Source organism: Dipodomys merriami, unplaced genomic scaffold (assembly GCF_024711535.1).
Source record: "Dipodomys merriami isolate MVZ:Mamm:240054 unplaced genomic scaffold, mDipMer1.0.p SCAF_35, whole genome shotgun sequence".
Classification (NCBI taxonomy): Eukaryota; Metazoa; Chordata; class Mammalia; order Rodentia; family Heteromyidae; genus Dipodomys; species Dipodomys merriami.
In genome coordinates, this window is record NW_027205048.1 from 11,020,553 (window position 1) to 11,039,932 (window position 19,380).

The 19,380-nt window shown below is 42.4% G+C and overlaps 1 protein-coding gene across 5 annotated transcripts in view; it reads left to right on the forward strand.

The window, feature by feature from the left end:
* The window catches only part of Plpp4 (phospholipid phosphatase 4), a 355,511-nt gene that overhangs the window by 71,042 nt on the left and 265,089 nt on the right, over window positions 1–19,380 (forward strand). For 4 of the 5 annotated variants that reach the window (XM_069988164.1, XM_069988163.1, XM_069988162.1 and 1 more), the window contains exon 3: window positions 4,509–4,629. The exons of the other annotated variant lie outside the window; for it this stretch is intronic. The gene's annotated coding sequence lies outside the window, so the exon portion shown is untranslated. The remainder of the gene's footprint in view (window positions 1–4,508; window positions 4,630–19,380) is intronic. 5 annotated transcript variants of the gene reach the window in all.

Genomic DNA, 19,380 nt, shown 5'->3' on the forward strand with positions numbered 1-19,380 from the left:
ACAGATACCTCCTGTGAATATAGAAAAATCACCCCCTCCCAGAAATATCTCCTGCTATTAGAACATTTTGAATTACAGGCATCGGAGAGAGTGTTTTGTGTATATAACACATGCAGTTCAGGAACCTGTAAACATTTTTTTGTTTATTTTGTTTCAAGTAAGCAGAGTAAATTTATTTGAAAGTGAAAGGTAAATCATGATAAGAAGACAGCCAGAGTTCCCATTTGGAAAGAGTCCAAAAAGAGGAGTCCAGTAGAGCCCTTTTGGAGGGCAGCCATTATAGTACAAGACTCCTCCACCATCTTCTCCTCTGGGCTTTGCTTGTGTGGGCTCTGCCCTGCCATTGGTTGAGCACTCAAGGCATTATGGGTAGAACACACATTCCAGCAGGGACCAAGGATCTCTGGGAACAAGAAGATCCATGGTGGGGCTGGGAAGGTGGCTCAGTGGTAGAGCGCTTGCCTTGCATGCATGAGGCCCTGGGTTCGATTCCTCAGCACCACATAAGCAAAAAAGAAAAAAGCCGGAAGTGGCGCTGTGGCTCAAGTGGTAGAGCGCTAGCCTTGAGCTGAAGAGCTGAGGGACAGTGCCCAGGCCCAGAGTTCAGGCCCCATGACTGGACCAAATGGGGGGCCCCCCAAAACCAAAACAAAAAAAAAAGAAGGTCCATACTTCTGTCTGATGAATGTATTATGTTAAGGTTATAGTTTACTCGTGACTGTGTTGTATTTTCCTTGTTTGGAGAATACTTGACTTGAATTCCTAACAGAATCATTATCTTATTATCAGATATTTATTTCCAGTTTTTTATTCTTGAAAACAAGACTCCATATTCTTTGTGAGCACATCCTTGTACACTTCTTGAGCACCAACTCTTCTAAACGTATACCAAAGGACGTGCAAACACTTTGTCCTTTTTAATTTGTATTTCCTAGGTTAAAGTTTTGTCTGTCACATTTATTCTTTGTTTAATGGATGGCCAACAATCACTTTGAGATTTTCCTCTGTTTCATCTGTTTTTTTTTTTTCTTTCTCCTTTTTCTGTTTCAAGAAAAAGAGAAATGTTGGCACACAAAAGAATTTCAAATATTTGTTGAACATTGAATTATTTTTCCTGTTCTCTGTTATTCCCGCCCCCCCCCCCCCATGACTCTTGCCTTTTCATTATTGGTTTTGTTTATATACTAAAGATTTTAGCTCTTTGTCATACAGAATTCAAGTTTCTTCCCCGTTTGCTTTTTATGTTTTAACTCTGAGGATTTTTATTTTTGCATATAGAAAGACTTAGCTGTTAGAGGGCCAAGGGTATTTATATTTTATTTAGTTTTCTCTTTCTTGTTCTGATGAAAAAAAAGGCTTTCTCATTCTAGTGTGATAAAACTTTTTAAAAAATTACTTTTAATGGTTTCAGTTAAAAACCTCGTTATTAATTTTTATGAATATGTTTTGGGGAAAGATAGGGATTTAATGTGAATTTTAAAATCCCAAATAATTTGACAGTCACTACCACAATCCCTCCTTTCTCCTGGCTTAAGACCTTTGGAGATGAGCTGGTGAGAGAGGACTACATTTTATGGGGGACTATTTCAGACATGCGATGCTTGCCATGCATATACGGCATTTACCCTCCCAGTCTTTCCCTGAAAGGCTCCCCAGTTTGGCCCAGTATGATAGTACATGTCTGTAATATCAGCTGCCCAGGAGGTGGAAGAGATAAGAGGATCCTGGTTTAAGGCCAGGTGGAGAAAAAGTTAGCAAAACCTTCAAACAAAAAACAGAGTATACACGATGGCATAAGCCTGTGGTCTCAGTTTTGTGGAAGGCCTAAGTAAGAGGATTGAAGTCTGAGGACAGCGCAGGCAAATGCTCAAAGTGCTATCTGAGAACGAAATTAAAAACAAAGGGACTAAGGGGCATGGCTCCATGGTAGAATGAAATTCTGAATTCAGCCCCAGGACTGAAAAACAATTACACCTGGTTTGTACAGGAGTGACAGAGGCATCAAGAGGCAAGAATAGGTCCAGGGCTACGTGGTAAGTGCAGATTTAAGGCTCCCAAACCCCTGCTTTTTTAATGCCATTACACTGTGTCCTGAGTCCCAGCCTCTGAGTGTGTGTGTGCAGTGTGTGTGTGTGTGTGTGTGTGTGTGTGTGTGTGTGTGTGTGAAGTGGTTGTACCAAAGGGTTTCAATTCAACATGTCAGTTTGGGAGTATAATGCACCGTGATCAATGCCACTCCTTACATTTTTTTCCCTCTCTGTCCAAACCCTGCCCATCCCCTCGAGTTCCCCAACTGTGCTCTTATGCCAAGGAAATGTCCTTCTTAGCATGTGGCCAGCAGCATGAATGATGCCAATGGCAGGCCTTCTGCAACCATCAGTAGGTGACATTTTGGAGTGAGGTTTTTTTTTTTTTAAGTCATATTTTGGTGGAGGAGGCAAAGCCATGTTTATAGCTTCCCTCTCTATCTTAAGATGAGCTGCAGTCCCTCAAAACCTATTTTTCTGAGTCTTGAAGTGGCCACAGCCTGCAGGGTCAGAAGCAGAGAGCACAATTTTGTGCCCTTAACATGGAATGAAAGTTGATTTGTGGAAAATGATGATTATTTAAGATGTATAAAAACATTTAGAGTCATACTGCTTGGCACTTCTAGGATGGTAAGCATTATTATTTGATGTTCAAACACAATTTGCTCCATTGAGTTGTTGCCTAGCATTTCAGGTAATAAGGTCTTAAGAAACTCTATTTTGTATCGTAATTGTACTTTGTACTTCGTAGCATTTCTGAATTGCCGTATTTTTAAGAAAATGCCTTTTTCATATTGTGCGCTGAATGTGAACGGTTTTTTGAATGTAATTTAAATGATGTTAAGAATTCAGATTTTTCAGTGGTCTGAATCACTGACAAGGTGATACATTTACAGCACTGAAGTACTGTAAAACAGTTGTGTATTTTTAGCAGCTTCTGTGGGTGCAGACAGCCTAGTAACTTGTGTTTTTACATTTATTCATATTAATTGGACACAGTTTATTTGGAGCATAAACCTGGCAAAATAATTTGAGGCTTTATAAGAATAAATAATAAGTGACATTTTATATTTGAAATAGCACATATATATTATCCCACAAAAGCAAAAAAAGCAAAAAGGAAAGAAATCCCACAAATAGGGGCTGGGGATTTAACTCAGTGGAAAAGCACTTGCCTGGTAAGTGCAAGGCCCTGAGTTCAGTCTTCAGCTCTGCAAAAAACAGGGGGGTAAAAAGAAATCCCATAAATAAATGTATGTTATCTTAATTATAAAAAATAACATACAATAAACAATGTAAAGTAAAATAAGAAATGCTACATGTTAGATAATTTAGAATAAATAAACTATAAATATATATCAAGCATGTGGTATAAATTATAGACATTATTTTATTTGTATTTTAAATTTAAATTGTTTATTATCTTTGTTCTGTTTTGTTTTTTTGTCGGTCATGGGGCTTGAACTCTGGGCCTGGGCGCTGTCCCTCAGCTCTTCAGCTCAAGGCTAGCGTTCTACCACTTGAGCTACAGCGCCACTTCCGGTTTTCTGGTGGTTTATTGGAGATAGGAGTCTCACGGTCTCTCCTGCCTGGGCTGGCTTTGAACCATGATCCTCAGATCTCAGCCTCCTGAGTAGCTAGGATGACAGGCGTGAGCCACCAGCGCCCGGCTGTTTATTATCTTTAAGTAGTTGTACAAAGTGGTTTCAATTTAACATATTAGTCTAGAGTCCAATGCATTTCCATCTTAGAGTTAACAGATGATGTATGGTCACTTCTACAAATATTTTCTGGTGTGACTTCCTTTTTAAATATATAATTTTTTATTACATTTCTTTTAACTGGGTTTAGTTGTCATTATATGATATCAAGGCATTGACCTATATAGATTTACTGTATGTGTTACATAGTTTTTCAGGTTCTTGAAAGTAGTATAACATTAGCCATTCGAGCCTATTTTACCAAAGCTTTTCATTTTCCAAATAGTGTCATCTTTTTTTTTTTGTTCCTGGTCCTGAAGCTTGAACTCTGGGCCTAGGTGCTGTCCCTGAGTTCCTTTTGCTCAAGGCTAGCACTCTACCATTTGAGCCACAGTGCCACTTCCAGGTTTTTCTGTGATTAATTGGCGGTAAGAGTCTTAGATCTCAGCTTTCTAAGTAGCTAGGATTACAGGAGTAAGCCACTAGCATCCAGTTTAAACAGTGGTTTCTGAACAGTATGCATAGATTTTTTATTATTTTTTCTTTGTAGTTAGTACTTTCTGTGTTCTAAGAATTAGTTTGCTACACCAAGATTATAATTTTCCTTAGTGCTTGTTCTAAAAGCTTTAAGGTTTAGTTTTTACCTTTAATTCAACCCTCCATTTCTTGTTATATGTTCATAATGGAAGGCATGGATTAAGGTTCATCTTCTTCCCTATGGATATTGTGTTTTTCAAATATCATTTGTTGAAAACATTGTTTTCTCATTGGACTCTTTCAGTGTTTCAGTCAGCAGTGAGTTGCACGTGTGCAGATCAGGTATGGGGCTCTGCATGCTGCTCTGTTGTCTGTCTGGACATCTTATCCCAGCACTGCAACATCTGAACTCCTGGAGCTCTATAGTAAGTTTTGGGGTCATAGGGTATAAGTCCTCCAATGGTGTATGTCTCCATTTGTTCATGCCTTGTGTAAATTTTCTCAGCAATGTTTTTAAAGTTTCAGTGTTTAGTTTTGACTAAATTTTTTCTAAGAATATCGTTTTTTTAAGACATAGTTATGCCGTGTAGTCCATGCTAGCCTTCAAATTGGGATCTTCCTGCCTTAGCTTCCTGAGTATTAGGATTACAGGTGTGCACCTTACCTTGCCCACCAATAATTCTTTTTTGTTTGTTTGTTTGTTTGGTTACGGGGCTTGAACTCTGGGCCTGGGCACTGTCCCTGAGCCCTTCAGCTCAAGATGATCGCTCTACCACTTGAACCACTGCGCTACTTCCGGTTTTCTGGTGGTTAATTGGAGATAAGAGTCTCATGGACTTTCCTGCCTGGGCTGGCTTTGAACCGCGATCCTCAGATCTCAGCCTCCTGAATAGCTAGGATTGCACCAGCGCCTGGCCATCAATAATTCTCAACTCTTACCAACACCTTAGGCTAATATACGACCTCATACTTCAGTTTTCCCATTTTATACCTGACACTTTCCACATGTTACTTCATCCTCTCTGCCTAATTACTTTATTTTATTTATTTATTTATTTTTGAGTCCAGTCGTGGGGCCTGAACTCTGGGCCTGGGCGATGTCCCTCAGCTCTTCAGCTCAAGGCTAGCACTCTATTACTTGAGCCATGGCGCCACTTCCAGCTTGTTTCTTTTTTGCTTATGTGGTGCTGAGGAATCGAACCCAGGGCCTCATGCATGCAAGGCAAGCACTCTAACACTGAGCCACCTTCCCAGCCCACCTAATTACTTTAATAAGACAGTTTAATCCCATTTACCTGCAACCTTCTCTTTGGACTATTGCTGTCATATGCTTCACTTCATGATTAAAAAGCCACAATTTTCAATGTTATTTTTTTTCTTAGGCCATCTTTTTTAAGCACTTTGAACAAAAATGAAAAATGGAAATACAGTTTTATATTTTTTTGCACGTTTGCTTTGCTGATAAACACATCAGCATCTATTTCCCTTCCTTCTGAAGAACATCCACAGACACATTAACTTCTAAATTTAAAGTCTTTTTAATTTCAGGATTTAAAAATATCAATATCATTAGTAATCACTAGTGATTTGGGATGCTTTTCTCTTCAAATCTTTTTGCTCTCTGTAAAGAGCTAGTTGGATTGGACTCTGGGTGGTGCGCAGTTGAAATCTCTGTCCTCTCTCATTTTTCTTCTCCATGGTGACATTGGTAACTTTGTTCCTTTTGAGAAAATGGATTTCCCAGTGTCTTCTATGTGTCTCTGCTCTCACTCACAACTATTTTCTGTTGTGACTTCTAATATAGTTCTCTCGAAAAGAGCTCTGTGAAGAAACCATTCTCATTTCTGAGCTCTGCCTCAAGCTGGCTTTTAATGTTCTCCTGTTCTTTGTTCTTTTGTGTGTCTGAGCTCTTGGAGGAGAAATGAGGCTGTCTGTCAGAGCTCTGACTGTATGTAGAACTCAACTCTTCCGTTCCCAGGGACTTCTCTACTTGCTTTTGTTGCCTTCTTCCATCCTGCAAATCTTCCTCCTCCTTACCTCAACTCCTTGTTACAACTCCTCTTTAAATGAGAGCATCTATTTCATACTCATTCCTCTGCTGATTAATAATAGGGCATAGGAGAAAAGGATAGGGCGGTGAGCTCGGGCTCGTCATACCTTACGTTAAACCTCTTCTTACATGGACTGTAAGGTCTGCTAGCTATTCTGGGCTGGGGATGTGCTCTTCTCAGTCTTTGGCACTGAGTGAGAGCAGAGCTCAGCTCAGGGTGGAGTGCCATGGGTTGCAGGCCAACTGAGTCATGACATGGACAGAGGTTCTTGTGGTTTCCTGGGCTCCTCTCCAGTCATCTGGGGGGGACCCTTGGCTGGAAAGCTGAGGCATGGTTCACGGGGCGCCTTCACCAGCGCCCTCTCTCTCTCTCTTACTGCTCTGCAGTGACTGAGAAGCTGGGAAGATGTTGTCTCTGGTCCCAGGCTTGGGGGGCCCCTCCCACCTGGTGTTCAGCAGATCCGCTTTCCATGAATACTGTGCCCTGCTCTGGATCAGAAGTTCAGAAACCTAATTCAACTGGGCCTATAACCGTATTTTATGGCATTTGGTAGCTATTCCACTGATTCTGCTTTTAGGTTATCATTTCATTGACAATGAGGGAGGAGAAAAAATCTTTTCCTCCTCCTCCCCCCTCCTCCTTCCTCTTCTTTCCTTCTTTTCCCTCCTCTTTCTCCTCCTCCTCCTCCTCCTCCTTCTTCTTTGTACTGGGACTTAAACTCAGGATCTTGTACTTACCAGGTATGTACTCTACTAACTTGAGCCACACTCCCCCATCATTTTTTCTCCTTTATTTTGTAGACAGGGGTTCATCCTTGAACTATGATCCTCCTGCCTCTAGTTCTCATTCAGTTTTGATTCTAGGCATACACCACCATGTCTGGCCTTGTCCTTCTTGTTTGTGTGCTGGTTCTGGGGCTTTAAATCAGGGCCTTTGTGCTGTCCCAGAGCTTTTGTGCTCAGGATTAGTGCTCTCCCACTTGGACTGCACTTCCACTTAATTGAAGATAAGAGGCTCATGGACTTTCCTTCCTGGGCTGCCTTTGAACTGAGATCCTCAGATCTCAGTGTCCCTGGTAGCTAGAATTATAAGTGTGAGCCATCAGCATCTGGTTTCCAATTTTTTTTCCTGTTTTTTTTTTTTATTTTTTATTTTTTTATCTTTTTGGTTGTGGAGCTTGAACTCTGGGCCTGGGTGCTGTACCTGAGCTCTTCAATTCAAGGCAAGCACTCCACCATTTGAGCCACAGCACTACTTCTGGTTTTCTGGTGGTTAATTGAAGATGTGTCTCATGGACTTTCCTACCTGGGCTAGCTTTGAACCTCGATCCTCAGATCTCAGCCTCCTGAGTAGCCACTGGCACCCAACTTTTCCTGTTCTTTTTTAAAGAGTATTTTTTTCCAGTAGGTTCCAAGGTAAAGAGAAAAGTACAAAATGTACAAAAGTAATTTTCTTTGTCATATCTAATAGGAGTCTATTAGGTTTCAGCTGGAGCTGGTCTACTTTTAGTTTCTGAAGATATCTCTGAAGGGAAAAGACCAAATGCTATAGAGACTCCTGAACAATGTATGTAACTGTTATTTGGTCAGAATGATTGGTTTCTTACTCTAAAATTTGAATTGTGAAAATTCCATCAATCAGTTACCAAGACAATGTGTGCCACTCATGTGCCATCTTATGTATGTATTCAAAAGATAGTTGTTGAAGTGACTGGAGGCTTGTTATTGCTTTGAAAGGTCTACATCAGTATGTGGAACATTTAGATAAGCTTCATACATGAAATTAACATCACAAAGTCACTATTTGTGTTGCCTCTGTGTGTGTGTGTGTGTGTGCGCGCGTGCGCGCCAGTCCTGGGGCTTGAATTCAGAGCCTGGGTACTGTCCTTGAACCTTTGTGCTCTTTATCACTTGACTCACAGTTCCACGTCTACCTTTTTGGTGCTTAATTGGAGATGAGAGTCTCATGGACTTTCCTGCTGAGGCTAGCTTTGAATTGAAGTCCTCAGATCTCAGCCTCCTGAGTAGCTAGGATTATAGGCGTGAGCGACTGGTGCCCAGCTCGTGTTGCCTTTATACTGAGCTGAACTTGGGTACATTGACGGATGAGGTGCATATTTTAACAAATGATTTTGGAACATGGATGATGGCATCTTTCCTTAGTTGGTCTTGGGATTTTACTCTGTGTGTGTGTGTGTGTGTGTGTGTGTGTGTGTGTGTGTGTGTGTGTGTGTGTGTGTGTGTGTGTGTGTGTGTGTGTGTGTGTGTGTGTGTGTGTGTGTGTGTGTGTGTGTGTGTGTGTGTGTGTGTGTGTGTACATGCTCTTGCTTGGCTTTTTCACTCAAAGTTGACAACAAGCCACACCTCTACTTCCAGCTTTCTGCCATTTAATTGGAGATAAGAGTCTCATGGACTTTTCTGCCTGGGCTGGTTTTAAATCATGATCCTCGGATCTCAGCTTCCTGAGCTTACTCACTGTTTGCCATCCGTTGCTAAGACTTTGTTTTTCCTTGCCTATATATGAGAGAACTCTAAATTTTGGATTTCCTCAAGGTAGTAGCTACATTTTCCTAAGACCTCTGACACAATTGGCAGACTTGTATACACCTAGGGGACTTTACTGCATCTATGAGATCAACAGCAATGCTGTAGGTCTTCCTGGATAGGCATTAAATGGCTATGTAAATGAATGCTCTGAGCCCTTGGTATTTGTGCATTGGTGAGACAGGTAGCATAGGGGACTCCCTTCCCAGGCTTTTTGTCTCAGTTCATTTATCCTTCCATAAGCCTTGTTTTGGCATCTTTTTATTTATTTTCATTACTTTCTTCCAGATGCAGCCCATATGGCTTTTCCACGCTCTGCCCCCAAACTTTCTTAGTATCCCACTGATAATTGTATGAATCCAGTTGGAACCCAAGGGAGACTTTTATAGCACATTCAAAGGGAAGAAAACACATTAGTTTCTTGGGACACAATTGGTTCCTAAGCAAAATACCTAATCTTTTCTCTAAAAGGGTGAAAGTAAATAAGTCACTTAAAGCCTTTCATGGATAGCTTGGCTTGCCATTACACGGGCCATGCACATGAAGAGGTTAGTAAGGAGTTCCCGGAGTGGAAACTTTGAGAAATACCAGTGATTTGCGTGAAGCAGAGCAGAGCGAGGCTGTTTATCCTCACAATGAAGTAGGCAGAGCAGGAACACAGCGGTGCTTTAGAGCATTTGAGCTGTTCACGGGGTTTTCTACCCTAGGAGATAAGGTAAGCATTTAAGATTGCTGAGTTAGTTCCTGGCCAGTTTCCGAAGCCTGAAGTGAGCGTGTTGATCAGTTGCTTTTGGAAGAGCTGACAGTTTGAGTGTCAGGTGAAGCAAGTCACCACTTGGAACTTAGAGCCACATGAGTCAAAAACAGTCTTTATATTTATGCCAAATAGATTCAAAATAGCATTATCACTCCAGAATCATCTGAACATGTAATCTTTCAGCATAGACAACAGATTCTACAGGATCTCCTTGTGAGACAGCTACTGAGTCTATATTTGTGTGTGTGTGTGTGTGTGTGCGCGCGCGTGCGTGTGCGTGCATGCATGTGCATATGTGCACGCTGTGACTAGGACTTGAACTCTAGGCCAGAGCTCTGTTCCTTAGCTTTTTTTGCTCAAGGCTAGTACACTTGAGTCACACTTCTACTTGGGGCTTTGTGGTGGTTAATTGCAGATTAGAGTCATGGACTTTACTACCCAGGCTGGCTTTGAACCAGGACCCTCAGATCTCAGTCTCTTCAATAGCTAGGATTATAGGCATGAGCCCCCAGAACCCATCTTGCTACTCTTTGAAAAATAGTATAGGAATGTAGAATTTTGTCACCTGTGATTAGAGCCTAAGTTGCAATATGGAAAGAGGAGAAGCAGAATTTTGGATGCTCATTCAGGCAAATGTTGAAGAAAAGCAGCTGTTGGATGTATTAAGAGGGCCAGGAGTGCTTTCTTGAGGTGTGGCTGAGTTGTTGAGGCCCTTTCAATAGCTACTTCCTGCAAGGCTCTGGAACCTGGTACCTGTGCTCACCATGGACACATGTTGAGCGGCCTTCCCTCCTTTGTGTGCTCAGTTGCTTTCTTCTAGACTTCCGGAACTGCTGACATTCCTGAGGTGTACGTTTTGTACAACTGCACTGAGCACCTCCTTGAATTATAATGACAGAGATAATCAAGTCATGGACGAATGTCACTTGAGTACGCAGGGCAGGTCATCCAAGGATTATTTTTAATAACTTAAATTTTGGAGTGAGTGATGCAAGCTTAAGGAGCTTTATACTGAACTTGACCTCTGAAAAGATCTCATTTTATAAGGTCTCAAGGTCCCTGAGATGCTTTAAGATAGTACCGTTTCCCATAATGCCAGGAAAAGAGATTTGTCACTAAGTCTGGAGTGGCTTTAAGTCTTGGATGTTGAAGCTGAATTTCAGAAAGGGACCATGTCATCTTTATTTCCGCTTTCCACAGGAAGGACCCTTGGGAGTCTGTATGTGCTGAGCACAAATGGATGAGGGTTATGAGTTTTGCTGGCTCTGATCTTAGGATTTTTTTTTTTTTTGTCAGTGTGGGGCTTGAACTCTGGGCCTGGGCACTGTCCCTCAGCTCTTCAGCTCAAGGAGAGAGCACTACCACTTGAACCACAGTGCTACTTCTTGTTTTCTGGTGGTTAATTGGAGAGAAGAGTCTCACAGACTTTCCTGCCTGGGCTGACTTTGAACCATCATCCTCAGATCTCCACCTCCTGAGTAGCTAGGATTACAGGCGTGAGCCACGGGCACCTGGCTTCTGGCCTATGGTTTTTCTGGTGGTTATCATGGAAGCTGTGGACAGATTGCCAAGGAGTCAGATGCTAGGGCTCAAAGCAGAGTTGGAGACAGAGATGTACTGAAAAGTGCACATTATATAAGCAGTCATTTTATTTCATGGTGGTTAAGCTTTCATTATTATATGGAGCTTGGAATGATGTCTGTGGCTTTGACAATTATTGTCATCTTGCAATTGAATATTTTTTAATAGCTTCCCTGAATGCATCTTTTAGCAGGTCCTTTAACAATGGAAATCTTATTTGAAAAATAGTCTCATTGTAATCTTGAGCTTAGTGTGTATTGGAATTATCTATTGATTTTACTATACACTGGTCATATTTTTCTTACTTTCTATAATAAAGCTAAATGCAATTGTTAGTTAAAAATTTCCTCTATGAGGTATAAAATATATTTTTAAAAGATTCCCCATGTATATATCTATAAAATCAGTAACTTTAATCATGTTTTCAGTTTACCTGGTTGTTGGTAAACCTCTCTGTATATATTGCTCATAGGTGTTGGGCCTGGTTTGGGGTTGACATTTGGAATTCACTGACTGTAATTATCCTAAAAATGTAGCTGTTCTTACAAAAATTTCCTAAAACAAAGACATAGTTTTGGCAATAAGTTAACTGGAAGATGTAAAATTTGACTTCTTTTTGATAGTCCAAAGGTGTGTTTAGGTTGCATTTATTGATTATTTTTTTGTGCTTGTCTTGGGCCTTGAACTCAGGACCTGGGCACAGTCCCTGAGCTTTTTTGCTCAAGGCTAGCCACTCTCCCACTTAAGCTACAACTTCACTTCCAACTTTTTTGGTGGTTAATTGAAAATAAGAGTCTCAAAGACTTTCCTGTTAGGCTGGCTTTAAGCCACGGTAACCAGATCTCAGCCTCCTGAATTGCTAGGGTACAGGTGTGAATCACCAATATCTGCCCACATTTGATTCTTTTTTTCTGAACAGGAGGTTTTATCTTTTCTTTGATAACCCACAATTTGTCTGTTCAATTCCCATGACATAGCAATTGAAAAACTTCCTGTTATTTCAAGTGGATCACACTGAACATTTTCCTCATTTCAGGTTAAAAGTGAGTTCTTGGCCATGTGCAACTGGTACCCAGAGGAAGCAAAGCACTGAACAGTTAAGCAGGTCATTAGGTCATTGGGGATGGCTGGTATAGACAATTTCATATGGAGCTGAGGGCGAGAGGAGAAATCTAAGCATCCCTGGGACCACAGAGACAGTGGTTGCAAAGTTGCCGTGTGCTGAGTCTCCCGTGTACCTCATTCTGGAAGGGTTACTTGTCTGCATGCAGAACTAAGCCAACCCCAGCGAGAAGTTAAAAGAGGGATGGATTCTGAGCATCCTTGGTGCTGACAACTACACACCTTGGCTTGTCCTGCAACCTGTGGGGAACGCCAAGCATCCTCTCTCACCATTTCTGATCTCATTGGCCTTTGCTGTTTCTGATGTGCCACCCTGGGCAGGCCCAACCTCAGGTGCCCACTTGAATTCTGATTAACTCCTACAGGGTATCTTTGATGACCACGTGTTGACTTGTGTGTTAGGAACATTGATCATTGCACTGTTTTCTTTCTTTCTTTCTTTCTTTCTTTCTTTCTTTCTTTCTTTCTCTTTCTTTCTTCCTTTCTTTCTTTCTTTCTTTCTTTCTTTCTTTCTTTCTTTCTTTCTTTCTTGATCATTGCTGTATCTGTAACAGCAACTTATTTATTTAACAAAGCAGGTTATGAATATAATGCATCTTGACCAATGTTACCACTTTCAACCTTCTTGCGATCCCTCCCCTATCCACCCCTTTCCTCAGACTTAATTTTGTGGGGTGTATATTGGATTCTTGACTGTTTCCTCCTCTCTTCTCCTCTTCTTTTGTCTGTCCATTTCTAAGGATGTGGAGAATCCATTCCTCTTGACCCCACCTTGCCCGTTTAGTACCCCATTGCTCTATTTCTGACCTGTCAGCTTAGCACAAATACTGCATCTTTCATCATTCCTGGTTTCCCATTTTTTGTGTCTTTTATGAATAGACGGTGGAAATGGCCAGGCTTTGTGTGAAGTTCTGGCGTTTCTCATGTGCTGGCATCCTTTCAAAGTGCTTGTGCTATCTGTAAGGCAAATATCAGACATCGTCCCCCTCCCCCATTGGTTCTTTTTCCTTCTCTAACCCATGACTTAGTCTTCATTCATCCATGGCACATCTGAATGAAGTAAGACTCTGAACAAAGTGAGAGGTTTCAGAGAGCGCAGTGAGTCAGATGGAACTCTGAGCGCCTGCCTGTCTGATGGGCAGCTGGTGCCGAATTGGCTGCTCTGATTAACCTCAGCATCATGGCTTCCCAAACCTGAGTGTGCTGAGCTGTGTGGCTTGACAGCAAGTACAGATGATGAAGGGAGCACTCCATACACCTCATTAAGAAGGGGGTTTCAGTTCAGTCATAACCAATGATAACAAAGTACTGGCTGAATGCTGAGTGCTAAGACCTGACTGAACCTCAGGGCTCTCAGCTGCTGCGAGCATTTCTGCATACAATAAAGGATACGTTCACTTCTCACCAGACAGTGCTGGGGCTTTAGGCTGAGAACCCTCTGTTGAGACATGTGTGATAATGTTTCTGGAATGGCATGAATCACATCTTGGCTTGATGCTATGTTAATGGTAGACATGAGCCTGACAAACTGGGTGCTAGTAGCTCATGTCTGAAATCCTAGCTACTCAGGACGCTGAGATCTGTGGACTGAAGTTCTAAGCAAGCCAGGTCAGGAACACTGGAGAGATTCTTTTCTCCAATTTATCCCCCCAAAGCCAGAAGTGGAGCTGTAGTTTTAATGGAAGAACATCAGCTTTGAGCAAAAATGCTAAGGGACAGAGCCTTGACTCCAGTACCAGCACAAGAAACAACAACAACCAAAAAAAAACATGAAAAAAAAGGATAAGCAAAAGGAAAAGAAATGTGCCTGACTGGTAATTTTCAGTGTTTTCTCAGGTGTGAATGGTATGGGGATTTCCTTCCTTCCTTCCTTCCTTCCTTCCTTCCTTCCTTCCTTCCTTCCTTCCTTCCTTCCTTTCTTTCTTTCTTTCTTTCTTTCTTTCTTTCTTTCTTTCTTTCTTTCTTTCTTTCTTTCTTTCTTTCTTTCTTTCTTTCTTTCTTTCCTTCCTTTCCTTTCCTTTCCTTTCCTTCCTTCTTTTCTTTCTTCTTTTGTTACTGTGTGGTTCTCTTAGAAAATTTTCAGGTCACAATTGATGGACTGTTATTGATGACCCATTCACTCAATCAATTTCACCTTGTGTAGAGAAAATTAATCTGCTGAATTTTCTAGACATTAGCAACACATAAAAATCCTCTAGTAAAGTATGCTATTATCTCTTCTTGAAAACGAGTAATGAGGCATGGCAATTTCTTTCTAAAGCAATAATCAAGAAAGAGAACCTTGCATTTAATTCATTATAGGAGTCCATGGAAAGCGCAAAGGAAAAATAAATATTTTTCACCCATTTGATTTAGCTTCAAGCCTGAATTATAGGTTCTTGGAACTTTAACTTAATTGCCATCAGTACGCAGCACAAGTTGCTGGGATCAGATAGCTCATGAAGTACAAAAGCACTAATCCTTGACATTTGGTAAGTGATGTGATTTTCTTTGCTGCGACCTGCACTGATTCTCTTTCATAGTGAGTTAAGAAAAAAATCAGAACTGAAAACAAAGCCAAACCCAAAAGAAATTTAAATGTAAGTATTCTGTAACAGGGTGACAAGGACTTAATTCAGTGTCTGCTATATCCTTCTCATGGATAATGAATCCCCTCCCCTCCCATGCCCTTCCTGCCCCTCTCTCCTTTCCTCTCCTTTCTCCTTCCATCCCTTCTCCTTTTCTATCTACTTTTCTCTCTTTCTCTTTCCCTTTGTCTCTTTGTCTGCTCACCCTCCTTTCATTTCCTTCCTTCCTCCTTCCCTCCTTCCCTCCCTCCCTCCCTCCCTTTTTCTCTCCCTCCCTATTTCTCATTTCTCTCTCTCTCTCTCTCTCTCTCTCTCTCTCTCTCTCTCTCTCTCTCTCTCTCTCTCTCTCTCTCTCTCTCTCTGTCTCTCCCTCTCCCTCAACAGGGGTTTGCTCTGTAGCCCAGACCAGATTTAAGCTTTTTATACATTGCCTCAGTCTCCTGAGTGCTGAGTTTACAGGCATGACCAACCAGACTCAGCCTGAATATTCTTTATTTTTTGTCAGTTGTGGGGCTTGAACTCTGGGCCTGGGTGCTGTCCCTCAGTTCTTCGGCTCAAGGCAAGTGCTCTACCACTTGAGCCACAGTGCCACTTCTTGTGTTCTGGTGGTTTATTGGAGATGCATGGACTGGCTTTGAACCAGGATCCTCAGATCTCAGTCTCCTGAGTAGCTAGGATTACAGGCATGAACCACCAGCACCTGGCCTGAATATTCTTACTAATATCAATGATACCCTTTCTTACTACCGAAAGTGGTCTTTGTGGATTATTGTCAAAGTCAGTATAGTGGTTAGAATGTGGGGGAGGAACCCGCATCAGACAGTCTAGGATAAAAGGTTTCCTTACAAGGTCACTAGCAATCCCTGGAATGAACCAAGGTGTATGGCGGTGGTGGGGGCGGGAGACCAGCCCTCCTCCTACTGAAGTCCGTGCTTGAAGGAATCGCTTTAGCATCTTGGAGTCCTGTTTTGGCTGTCCTTGTTTTGCATGTCACAGCTTCATTCATTGTCATCATTATTCACTTCATAAAGACTCTGAAGCATTCAGAAAACATCAGCAACAGCATTCACGTGCCCACTATACAACTTGTGCAAATCCATCTTGTATCCCTCTTGCTTCAGATTTCTTCTTTTCAAGGAAACACAGTCTCAGTCCACAGGCTGGCACCATACCTATAATTCCAGCTACTCAGAATATGGAGACTGGAGGATCAAGTTCAGAGGCCTGGGGGACATGGCTCCATGGTCGGGTGCTTGCCTCCCAAGTGTGAGGCCCTGAGTTCGATTTCCCGGATCTCAAAAAGAAATACTCAAAAAAGAAATCTCGAAGAGAAGTAAATGGAGGAGTGTTATTCCTGCATGGCTTGGCCACTCTTTGGCTGTGGAGTCTGGACCCCGAGAGATGTCACAGTCTCAGCCCTCCTACCACAGAGCAGAGCCCTGCAGCTCAGGGCCTGCCTTCCGGTGGCGCTCTGCACTTTGTCCAGCTCCTCTCTTCATCCACTTCTGTCACTCTTCCAGCCCTCAGCAGCACAGGCATGGCGCCTGCAGAGCTGGAATTCAGACCCACAACTGGTTGGCCTGCAGTGGAGTCCTGGGGGGCTCAGCATAGGGCTCCTGTTGTTTTCACCCAGTAAAGGGAAAGGCTGGCTTCATTTTTTAAATTATTTTTATTTTTTTAAAATTTAAGTTTAAATTTTATTGTCAAGGTGATGCACATAGGGTTTACAGTTACATAAGTAAGGCAGTAAGCACATTTCCTGTTGAACTTATTACGCCCTCCCTCACTTTTCTCCCACTTCCCTCCCCCACAGCACCCCCCCCCCCACTTCATTTTTGGAAAGCAATAAGGAAGAATCCAGAAAACCTCGGGGAATGAGGGTGGGAGGGAGAAAAAAAAAACCTTTCTATCATAGCAACAAAGAATCTATACGGCAATATGAATTTCCAACTCAACCCAATGTAATCAGCGGGTGATGTCTCCCTTTCCCCTAAGTGGCTCAAGGCTTGAGTCAGGCTGAAAATCTCAATAGAGAATCCCATGGCTTCTAATCAGTGCTTTGTGCCAGGGGCCCTGGCGCTCTTCCTGCTCTTCCCATGCACTTGCTTAGCCTTGACATTGAGAGGTGGCAGCCAGGGTGGGGGCTTCTCTCTGCTTCCTCCCTGTGCAGTGGCTGGTGCCTGGCTCCACAGGAAGACAAACATGTCATTTCCAGTCAGCAGCTTTGTCCTACCAGGCTCCACCCAGGGTGGAGGGGTCACAGCTAGAGTCCTTCTGGGGTGCTCCCCTGCTTCTGGCCAAGCTCCCTAATACACTTCAAAAGGGAAAGCTCATTTTCCTGGTGAATGCTGTGTGGCTGTGGGCTGCTGTCTTCCAGCCTTGAGTCCTAGGCAGCTTTCCTGCCTGACTAGCGATATTGGCTGGTAGGGTGCTAGGGTTTGGGGTGAGCCACTCAGTGACACGTGGTAATTTGATTTGTTTTTTTTTTAAGATTAAAAAACATCAGCTACTGTTTATCAAGAATCTTCTGTATGCTTGCGTCTTCTTTTTTAATATATATATATTTATTGTGAAGGTACTGTACAGAGGGGTTACAGTGACATGAGTAAGGTCATGAGTACATTTCCTATCCAGCATTGCTACCCGCTCCTTTGTTTTTTTCCTTACTATCCCTTCCCTTCCCACCTCCCCAACTCCTCCCTCCACTCCTCCCAAGTTCGTTTTTAACATAGTGTCTTGTACATCACGTTGTTACAATGGGTCAGCCTGTATCCTTGTTTCAGCATTTTGTTATTTCCCTTCCCCTCCCCAAATTCGAAAAATGTATATACAAGAGGAAGGATAGGGACACAAGAGGTTTTATCTTTGTTGCTGTTGTTTTTAGTGTACTTATAATGTACTAAGTGATTTTTTTGTTTCTTTTGTATGTGCTCGTGTCTTCTGCATGCATTAAGTTTCATACCAAGCCCTCTAAGAGCTCTGAGGTGGATGCGGGTGGCTCCATTTTTTAAACAAACTTATAATTTAAGAGGACTTTCAGGTGTGTGGAGAAACAATTGCAGAGATCCAAGAGGGGCCCTGAATATTCCAGAGTCAGTTTCTGATATCACATGGTGCATCTTCACAAAGAATGATTGATGCTGGCTGTTTGTTAGTAACACAGCTTAGCATTTACTCAAATGGCCTTGGTTTGTACCTGTGTTTGTTTTTTTTTTTCCTATCCCAGACGGACAGGTTGCCTGACTGTTTTTGGTTTTCTTCCCCCCCTGCCCCCATACTGGAATTTGAACTCAGAATGTCACACTTGTGAGGCAGGGTTCTTGCACTGAACTGTGCCTGTCGCCTCTGAGCTGCTTCATCAGGGGCGTGGGGTGAGGAGCAGCTGTGTTATCTGGGAGGCAGTGATCGGCTGGCTGGCTCAGGTGCGGGCCGCGTGGGCATCTCTTCTACATGTATTTTATCATTGCAAACCACAGGATCCCCATTCTGGATGACTGAAGAGAAGGGATTCCTCTGGAAGGCTGTAGAACTGTCCAGAGCTGAGGAAGCATCAGAAGCCAGGTCAGATCCAGGACCAAAAAATGACAGAAAAATGACAAATAGAAGCACTTACCGGACATTTTCTATGTGCTAAGTCTTGGACCCAAAGTGTTGTCTGACGTGATTTTTGCAGTGACTCTATAATTATTACCCGATGAGAGCACAGCGTGCTGACTCTGGACTTCTGCTCTCCACACGCCTGGGTGCCCTGGCAGTGTGGGTTCTGGACAGGTGTCCAGTCTGTCTCTCCCTTGTAAGGGTCAAGTTCTTAAGGAAAAACCATCCAATCAACCCAACTTTGATCAGTTCTGTGGCATGGGCAGAGTCATGTGTGCCCTTGCTCCTGGAGCCCACCCTGAGCAGAGGGAATAGAATGTTGGAAGGGTATCCACCCACCCCATGACTTAGCCTTCTACTTCTATTTACCTTCCTAAAGTCCAAATAATGGCTCCTGAAATGTGTGCCCAGGCTGTACAAGCTAGCCTGGGAAACATGAGTTTATTTTCCTGCCCCACCTCAGATCCACCTCCTCTGGACCCTTGTTAGGATGCAGAGGTCTTAGTGCTTAGTGTGTCAGACTTCCTGTGTTTTATGTGCCAGGATATGAAAATAGAGGCTCCTTCAAGGAACTCCCAGAGTTCTTTTCATGAAAGTTCCCTTCATCACTAAATGTGCTGTTAGAATGTGCTTACTTGGTTGGAAAGAAAATATCTCTGTTCTCTGCTGTGTTTCTTCCCACTTCTTCCTAGAAGTAGCTAGTCATTAAAAACCTACATCAGAGACTATGAATCTACTTAAGTCCTACTAAGAAATATATGTAGGTAAGAACTTGCTAAGTAACAAAACTTTCCTTTGGTGTCAATATTCCCAAGTTTCCATGCATGATTTTACTTATGTATCTGAAGATTCCAAGAAGGAGTTCTACATTCAGGTCTAGTTGGATCAAGATACACAGCTGATGTTACAACCTTTTTCTTTCCCTCTCTCTCTTCTCTGGTTTTTTTTGGCAGTTTTG